We start from the raw sequence: 9,629 nt of genomic DNA, 5'->3' as shown, positions 1-9,629 counted from the left end.
CAAACATAGCTTTGGTCATCGTTGCAATTAATAGGAAGTAATAAAGAATGAGAGGTTTCACATATAAATATACTATCTTGGACATCTTTTATGATTGTGAGCACTCATTAAAATATGACATGCTAAAGAGTTAATATTGGACAAGGAAGACCACGTAATGGGTTATGTTTTCTTATATCTGAGATAAAGTATATTGGCATGGATCATCCAACATGTTGAGCTTGCCTTTCTCCCTCATGCTAGACAATTCTTTGCACCAAGTAGAAATACTACTTGTGCTTCCAAATACACTTAAACCCAGTTTTGCCATGAGAGTCCACCATATCTACCTATGGATTGAGTAAGGTCCTTCAAGTAAGTTGTCATCGGTGCAAGCAATAAAAATTGCCCTCTAAATATGTATGCTTGATTAGTGTGGAGGAAATAAGCTTTATACGATCTTGTGATGTGGAAGAAATAAAAGCGACAGACTGCATAATAAAGGTCCATATCACAAGTGGTAATATAAAGTGACGTTCTTTCGCATTAAGATTTTGTGCATCCAGCCCTGAAAGTGCATGACAACCTCTGCTTCCCTCTGCGAAGGGCCTATCTTTTACATTTATCTTCTACCTTATGCAAGAGTCATGGTGATCTTCACCTTTCCTTTTTTACATTTTATCCTTTGGCAAGCACATTGTGTTGGAAAGATCCTGATATATATATATATATATATATATATATATATATATATATATATATCCAATTGGATGTAAGTTAGCATGAGTTATTATTGTTGACATTACCCTCGAGGTAAAAGGTTGGGAGGCGAAACTATAAGCCCCTATCTTTCTCTCTGTCCGATTAAAACTCCGTAACCATAAGTATTGTGTGAGTGTTAGCAATTGTGAAAGACTAAATGATAGTTGAGTATGTGAACTTGCTGAAAAGCTCTTACATAGACTATTTCCGATGTTATGATAAATTGCAATTGCTTCAATGACTGAGATTATAGTTTGTTAGTTTTCAGTGAAGTTTCTGATTCATACTTGACATTGTGAATAGATTATTACTTGAGCATAAGAAATAATATGAAAATATCCATATATGTTGTTGTTATAAGAATGATCATGATACCCTCATGTCCGTATTTTATTTTATCAACACCTCTATCTCTAAACATGTGGACAAATTTATCGTTATCGGCTTCCGCTTGAGGACAAGCGAGGTCTAAGCTTGGGGGAGTTGATACGTCCATTTTGCATCATGCTTTTATATCGATAATTACCGCATTATGGGTTGTTATTACACATTATGTCACAATACTTATGCCTATTCTCTCTTATTTTACAAGGGTTACATAAAGAGGGAGAATGCCGGCAGCTGGAATTCTGGGCTGGAAAAGGAGCAAATATTAGAGACCTATTCTGCACAACTCCAAAAGTCCTGAAACTCCACGGAAGTTATTTTTGGAAATAATAAAAAATACTGAGCGAAGAAAATACCAGAGGGGGCCCACACCCTGGCCACGAGGATGGGGGCGCGCCCTACCCCCCTGGGCACGCCCCCTGCCTCGTGGGCCCCCTGGTGGCCCTCCGGTGCCCATCTTCTGCTATATGAAGTCTTTCGTCCGAGCAAAAAATCGTAAGCAAGCTTTCGGGACGAGACTCCGCCGCCACGAGGCGGAACCTTGGCGGAACCAATCTAGGGCTCTAGCGGAGCTGTTCTGCCGGGGACACTTCCCTCCGGGAGGGGGAAATCATCGCCATCGTCATCACCAACGCTCCTCTCATCGGGAGGGGGCCAATATCCATCGACATCTTCACCAGCAATATCTCCTCTCAAACCCTAGTTCATCTCTTGTATCCAATTCTTGTCTCTAAGTCTGAGATTGGTACTTGTAGGTTGCTAGTAGTGTTGATTACTCCTTGTAGTTGATGCTAGTTGGTTTATTTGGTGGAAGATCATATGTTCAGATCCTATATGCATAATAATACTCATTTTATTATGAACATGAATATGCTTTGTGAGTAGTTACGTTTGTTCCTGAGGACATGGGAAAAGTCTTGCTATTAGTAGTCATGTGAATTTGGTATTCGTTCGATATTTTGATGAGATGTATGTTGTCTCTCCTCTAGTGGTGTTATGTGAACGTCGACTACATGACACTTCACCATTATTTGGGCCTAGAGGAAGGCATTGGGAAGTAATAAGTAGATGATGGGTTGCTAGAGTGACAGAAGCTTAAACCCTAGTTTATGCGTTGCTTCATAAGGGGCTGATTTGGATCCATATGTTTCATGCTATGGTTAGGTTTACCTTAATACTTCTTTTGTAGTTGCGGATGCTTGCAATAGGAGTTAATCATAAGTGGGATGCTTGTCCAAGTAAGGACAGCACCTAAGCACCGGTCCACCCACATATCAAATTATCAAAGTACCGAACGTGAATCATATGAACGTGATGAAAACTAGCTTGACGATAATTCCCATGTGTCCTCGGGAGCGCTTTTCTCTATTTAAGAGTTTGTCCAGGCTTGTCCTTTGCTACAAAAAGGATTGGGCCACCTTGCTGCACTTTATTTACTTTTGTTACTTGTTTCTCGTTACAAATTACCTTATCACAAAACTATCTGTTACCTATAATTTCAGTGCTTGCAGAAAATACCTTCCTGAAAACCGCTTATCATTTCCTTCTGCTCCTCGTTGGGTTCGACACTCTTACTTATCGAAAGGACTACAATAGATCCCCTATACTTGTGGGTCATCAATCCGCAAGATGCAATCTGATTGGCTGGGAGATTGTTTTTTCTCAACAAGTACCGGGCGCTGGATGGACCGTTGGGCCGTCACGTTGTCTGGGCCTGAGACCGATGTTAATAGCCCGTCTCAGCCTTTCCAGGCCTGCATGCATGGGAAGGGTGGTGACGTGGGTTTGCATGCGCGGGAGGCGGACGTGCATGCTTGTGAGCGAGGCGAGCAAGGCGAGCTAGGTGGCCATGCACGTATTGATTCAGAGTTAGGCTATTACAGCAGTGGTTCAGATTATGGCAGCGAATCAGATGCGCGGGCCCGGTCAAAGAGCTTCGCTATGTAGTGATTCAGATGCACGCACGCGCCCCATGCATCGTTTTTGTGCAAAAATTTAAGGGTCCAAAACGTAACGGATACACACACGCGTCCGGATTCACACACGCACCGTTCTCATCCCTTCTCTCTTCCTCTCCCACCCACAGGCCTATAAATGGGGTGCCTCTCTTCCTCTCCCACCCACAAGCCGGATCCCATCCATTCTCTCCAACTTCAAACACCCAAGCGACCGAGCCCTCTCCAGGCGACCAAGTAAAGATGCAGTTCAACGAGCCAACCTTCAATCGTCCGCTTGTCATGCCGGAGCTGCGCTACCCACCGGGCGTGCTCGTGGAGAGGGAGCTCCGTGTGTGGGCGATTTCAAGGTGGAGGGGTTCCGTCGAACTCACCCGCGCCTTCCTCGGAGCCGGCTATGCCCACCTCCCACGGGGCTCGCCTAGGATGTTCACCCTCAACGAGGTTCGTGACCGTGGCAGCATCCTCCTACTGCTCACGGTCACCTTGACCAACCCATTTCATGCGCGCGAGCTCCTCGGCCAAGTCTTTTGGTGCGGCTGCGAGGCCATCTTCTTCACGGTGTACAACATCTACACCAACTACGAGAGCATCTTCCCCACTCCAGGCAAGATGCACTCCCTTCCCTATGACGAGGAGGAGGAGGTGTGAAGTTGAAGAAGGTGTTGAAGGGGCGTGCGGCCAAGGTGGAAGAAGGTGGTCAAGATGAAGATGTTCAAGCCCGGAGTCAAGCTCGTCATGTTTTAGTTTTATCGTTTTAATTTGTTGCTTTTCTATGTCATGCGTGCCGTGTCGTGTCCGTGAACTTATGGGTCCAAGTTATTATTGCCTAATGTAAGGGTATGCTGTGTTGCATCTTATCTAAGTTATTATGTGTGTTAAAAAATGTCCGTGCCCAAGCATATCATTTCTTCCCTAAAACAAGTCATGATGTTCGAGAACTTGTGGTTTTCATTAATGAAAATCGGAGGGGGTGAGAAGCCCTCTCTTCATTTAAAAAAAACCAAGTCATGAACTAACATGCAAATTTACTCCCTTCAAATCATAAACCAAGTGCCACTCTAACTAAAATCATGTGGCAGTGCAAACATACGTTTCCAAACCTCCAAAATTTCTGTGCAAAACAAAGGAAAACCACTCTCACGCGTGTGCAAACATTCACGGTCTCACTATGTATACCTTCCTTCCCTACCCATGTCAAAGTCTTTCCATCTGTCCTAGCGGTTACCAAAGCAGCCCTAAACGCCACAAACCCACGCGGTCTTGGGTTTGAGTCCCCAACTGCACCAATTTTTTGTGCATTTTCCACCCTTCATTTTTTTAGACAAATTATTTTTTTCTCAATGTAATGCCCTTAAAAAATGTTCATTTATTTTGGCACCAGGTGTAAACCTCTACCAGAGCTGAGGCACATTTTCCATGACATTTTGGTCTTTGATTTAAATCACGGTGTATTTGAATTGGAGTAATTAAATTGCTATTAAATATTTAACAGCTCCAAAAAAATTCTAAACTTAATTGTTTGGCTCTGGAATAATTCAATTAGCTTCCACAAAAAGTTTCAGTATTATGATTTACTGCCTAAATTAAATCAGAACAGAAAACAGAAAAACACGCAAGAGAACTCCCAAATGGGCCTAATTGGATGCAGTTGGCCCATTAGTCTAGCCTGCACTTGGCTCTACGCTCTGAATTTGGCCCACAGAGGAACCTTTTTTTTGACAGAAAGGCAAAGCAGAGAGCTGCATTTCATTGATCAAAAGTTTCTGAATTCCTCATTTCTTCTCTTTTTTTTCAACATATTTAAATGTTGGTCACTTCTTCTCTTTTTTTCAACATTTAAACAACTTTGACCAACATTTAAACTAGGTGAATTTCTCATACAATTTCAAGCTTACAATTTCCTCCATAATTCATGCCTTTCCATACATTTTCAACATTACAACCAGTGCGATTACCGTACCTACAAATGCCCAAAAGTAATTGCAAATGGGTATTGGTATTTGTGCTTGATCTTCAAGCTTCCTAACCTTCTTCTTCAACATCCTAAGCTCAACAGCTAGCTCTCTGTCAGTGCGTGCTTCGCCCTCCATCTCTTCTTCCGGAGCTCGTGCTGCGGCCACTGCCGTTCGTGGCAGCATGTGCAACCATTCTTCATGCTCTTCTTGCAGTTCATTTATCAGAGTCTTGGCCAGAGCATCGACCCAAAGAAAGAAGCATGTCACCTGCATGAACACCAAACAGATCAACCCATTGCTCAAAGATCCCGACCACGAAAATGGTGCAATTGCCCCGATTCTTACCCCATTCTCGCTGCACACGTAGAACGGACAATTATGGTTCCTCGGTGTGTGAGAAACCCTCCCCGGCACCGCGGACAGACGAAGACAGGCATGTCCACACGCGCCCGGCTCTGCATCCGCGAGGTGGCGCGGGAGCTTGAGGAAGACATGGAGCTCGGAGCCGAAGGGGATCTCAACGCCGCCGCGCCCTCCACAGCTAGCTTCCCACCGTCGTGCTCTCTCTCTCTCTCTCTCTCGCCGTGGTCACCGCCGTGCTCTCTGTCGCCGTGGTCACCGCCGCTGTCGCCCGCTTATATAGCACACCCGCAACGGCTCTCTGCTCAACGGCTCTCTGCTGGGTCCCACAAGCCACGCGTGCAACGGTCTGAATAGAATTGGCCGTCTCTGCCGCCGGGTCCCACCTGTAAGGGCCGAGTCAAAAGTTTGACCTGACGGAGACGGCAGAGTTCACGGAACGAGTTGGTGCGCACGGACTAGGGGCAAAACTGAGCACAATTCGCATCTGAGGGCAAAACTGAGTACATGGACACCACTGAGGGCAAAAGGATAATTAACCCATATATATATATATATATATATATATATATATATATATATATGTCATGACGGGTACTCGTACTGGCAACTATTAATTAAATATATATGCAAAATCAGTAGAAAATAATGGACGACCCAATACATACGCAAAAGCTTGTCAAGAATTTATGTCGTGAATTTTTTCTGACAGAAAATAATACAAAAACGAATGGGACCGCCAAGGGACGCAGACCTCTCTCTCTCTCTCTCTCTTGGTCGTGCATGGAGGGATCAAATCAATGGATATGCTAAATATTGAACGCAGACGTCGCAATAAAGCCACATCCATCCAGGCGTCAGTTAATTCAGCATATTATATCATACAATATATTCATATATAATAGGATAAGATGCTGCCGCATACTAGGAGATATGCACGAATTAATGTGTACGTATGGATGGATGCACCGGCCTGTCAAGTCTCCATCCTCCAAGTGGGAAAATGGAAAGGAAAAAATGAAGCAGAGCCAATGCGGTTGGTGCTGCACGATCGAAAGAGAGAGGGAGCAATGATAGTATTGGCTCATTGCTTACTACTCTACTACTAATTGATTATCATTACTACCTTACGTAGGCCGCGCTTGCTTGCTTGCTTATTAGTGGTGCGTAGGCATAGCCATCAGCATGATTTGGTCCGGCCTGTTTGGTTGTTTGCACTTTGCGGTGGTGCATGCTGTGGGATGTGGGTGGCGTCGCCATGCATGCTGCCCTAATTATGCTCAGCTCCATGCATGCAGACTAGTCTAATCCTGGAGTACTACCTTCGTACATGAGTATTAAACAACAAAATAAATACCATCCACAGGCGACAGGTCTAGGGGCAGTTGTTTTCATCAGTTAATGTGCGAGGGAGACCAAAACCTGCATGCGTATACATGGCTGTCTACTGCTCACATGGTTAGCTGAGAGGGACTGTCCATCTGTCATGAGTGAATGCCTTGGGTACATACATACATAGCTGCAGATTATTACTACCCTAGTTAACTTACCGTCAACCATTAAGCTAATACAGTACTGGTTGTTTACTGAAGGAACACTGTCCTATGCCGGGTAGCAAGTGTAAAATATGCATTGTGAATGTGAACAAGTGAGACGAAACAGAGCAGTCAAATCAGGGCGTAATACTGCTCGTCTTTTGCGACGGGGTCGTCTCCTTGTCCACTCCCACCTAACCTAAGCCGAGTAGAGTAGATCCAAGATTGCGACCCTGCTATACGTATGACCCTACATCATCATTCGTGCGATTACCATCCACCCTCACCACCAACAACAACAAAAGCGACTAATTTAAACAGCAAAAAAATATATTTTCAGTTAACCACGAGCCTGCCTCGGAACACCCCACTCGCTCTGCTATCTTATGTATGGAACCACAAGCAAAATCTCTAATGCCAACTCCAGCACGCGAGCCCATCCTGTCCGGGTGTGTCCGTTTACGGCATAACGGATAAACCAGACGGCCCAGCGTGCGGGCGCAAACGGACTTTTGTCCCTTTTATGTCCGCTTTCAACCCATCTCCGGCCCAAGTTTGGGCCGCTTTTGGGGTGAAACGGACAGCGCGTGGACGGGCGGGACGCGCGCGCTTGTCCTCCTATGGCCCGCCCGTCGGTGGCACAAAGCAACACCCCCACGCCCCATTTCACGCCATTTCCCCCCAAACCCTCCCACGTCCTGTCCACCACCCTCCCCGTCCATGCCCGACGCCCCGCCGAATTCCGGCGGTCCGGCCGTCGACCCACCCAGAAAGGTGAAGAAGAAGGCGGCCAAGGGTCCGAGAAAGCCGCAGTCGGAATGCACGCCGGCGGAGCTCACAAAGATGGACGCGGAATCGGTGAAGAGGAGGAACCGGAGGGTGGTCGTCAAGGGCAAGAACGCGGCGGCCAAGTTCGCCGCCGAGCACGATGCGTTGGAGGCCGCGCGGTGCAAGGCCGAGGTCAACGAGAAGGAGGACATCGTCAACAAAGCGCACACCCTCCTCATGCTTGGGATTTGCCGTCCGACGGGTTTCTCTGCAACGCCCGTCGACCCGGCGAGCACAGACACGTCGGTCGCCAGGCCTGCGCACTGCCCCTTGCCGACGTCGCGGACGACGCCTTTGTCGCCCGGTTTTCCTCCGCCAAAGCACGAAGGCCAGACCCGTTTTTCGGGGTCGCCGAACGTTGGCGTGATCGCGCCGTCCACCCCGCGCCCCTCGGCCGTCACCGACCTTAACGTCACGTCGGGGTCCAGCAGCGGCGGCCGGCCGGCCGTCGAGATGCAAAGAGAGCAAGCACGACCGCCGTCTACAGGCACCATACCGTCGCCCCGCGTCCTGTTCGACGAAATGCCAACTCCAACGCCAACGGTCAACGACCCCTTCTACAACCAGTTCACGGAGAATGTCATCTACGAAGGTGGGCATGGTGGCGCCTACGATCCTGACGAGACCCAAAGTCAGGATGGCCCTGCCCAGTACGTTGCCGATGAAGACAATGAGGCCCACGACCATGCTGACTACGACCATGCTGACTCGTGGCATGAAGATGATGACATCTATTGCGAAGGTGATGGTGATGAAGAAGAGGAAGGCCTTGATATTGGGGGCGAGCCATTGTTTATCGACGAGCTCACCCAAAGAGCGGAAGCACAAAAGAGGAAGAAGAGCATTCATATGAGATCATACTCACAAGAGGAGGACAAGTTGATTTGCCAAAGTTGGATGGAGGTTGGACAAGATCCGAGGACCGGTGCGCAACAAAAGGGACTTGTTTTTTGGACAAGAGTTCACAAAACATTCCATGAAAGAAAGTTGTTTGCGCCCGACCAATTTGCGAGCGACCGTCGCATCACCTCGATTCAAAAGAGGTGGTTATTCATCCAACAAGAATGCAACAAGTATTGTGCCGCACTTGAGAGCGTTGAAGCACGTCCCGTGAGTGGTCTCGGCATTGGGGACATGGTATGCTCTCTTATCTTTCGTTGCTACGGCCATGAGACTTCGGCCTTCTATATGTTTGCATGTTCAATTGTTGTTGATCGTGTGGTGTAGGCATTTCAATATTTGGAAGCATTTAAGGCCCGGCACAATGACAAGTCATTCACTCTTACGCATTGTTGGACGCTCATCAACGATTGTCCTAAGTTCAAAGATTAATACCGTGAGCTTCAAAGAAAGAGAGGCAAGAAGACGGCCGCGTTGGCCGGAGGTGGAGATGGTGAGGCGTTGAAGAGGCTGAGGGGCAAGACCAACTCCAAGATTGACGACATACATGATGCGTCACCCATGGCCTTGCATGAGACTTTGCACGGTATGATGTCTCAAAAGGATGTGAGGGACGAGAAAAATCGACAAAGTAAGGACGAGCAAATGAAGCAATACCTAGAGCTTCAAAGGAAGAAGCTTGAGATGGAGGAGGCAGCCAAGAAGAGGAAGATCGACATGGAGGAGGCGTCTCGGCAAAGGCAGCTCGACATCGAGGCCACCAATGTCACGACCAGGCAGAGGCAGTTCGACATCGAGGCCACCAATGCCGCAACCAAAGCAAATGAGGTGGCCTAGCGATCATGAGCGTGGACTTGACCAAGATGAGCGAGAAGACGAGGAGCTGGTTCGAGGCCAGGCAGAAGGAGATGTTCGATGCCGACGGCCTGAACTAGGTGGTCTGTTCGGCCGTGGCCGTTATTTTT

Source organism: Triticum aestivum, chromosome 4D, assembly GCF_018294505.1.
Source record: "Triticum aestivum cultivar Chinese Spring chromosome 4D, IWGSC CS RefSeq v2.1, whole genome shotgun sequence".
Taxonomy (NCBI): domain Eukaryota; kingdom Viridiplantae; phylum Streptophyta; class Magnoliopsida; order Poales; family Poaceae; genus Triticum; species Triticum aestivum.
This window is presented reverse-complemented; position numbering follows the sequence as displayed.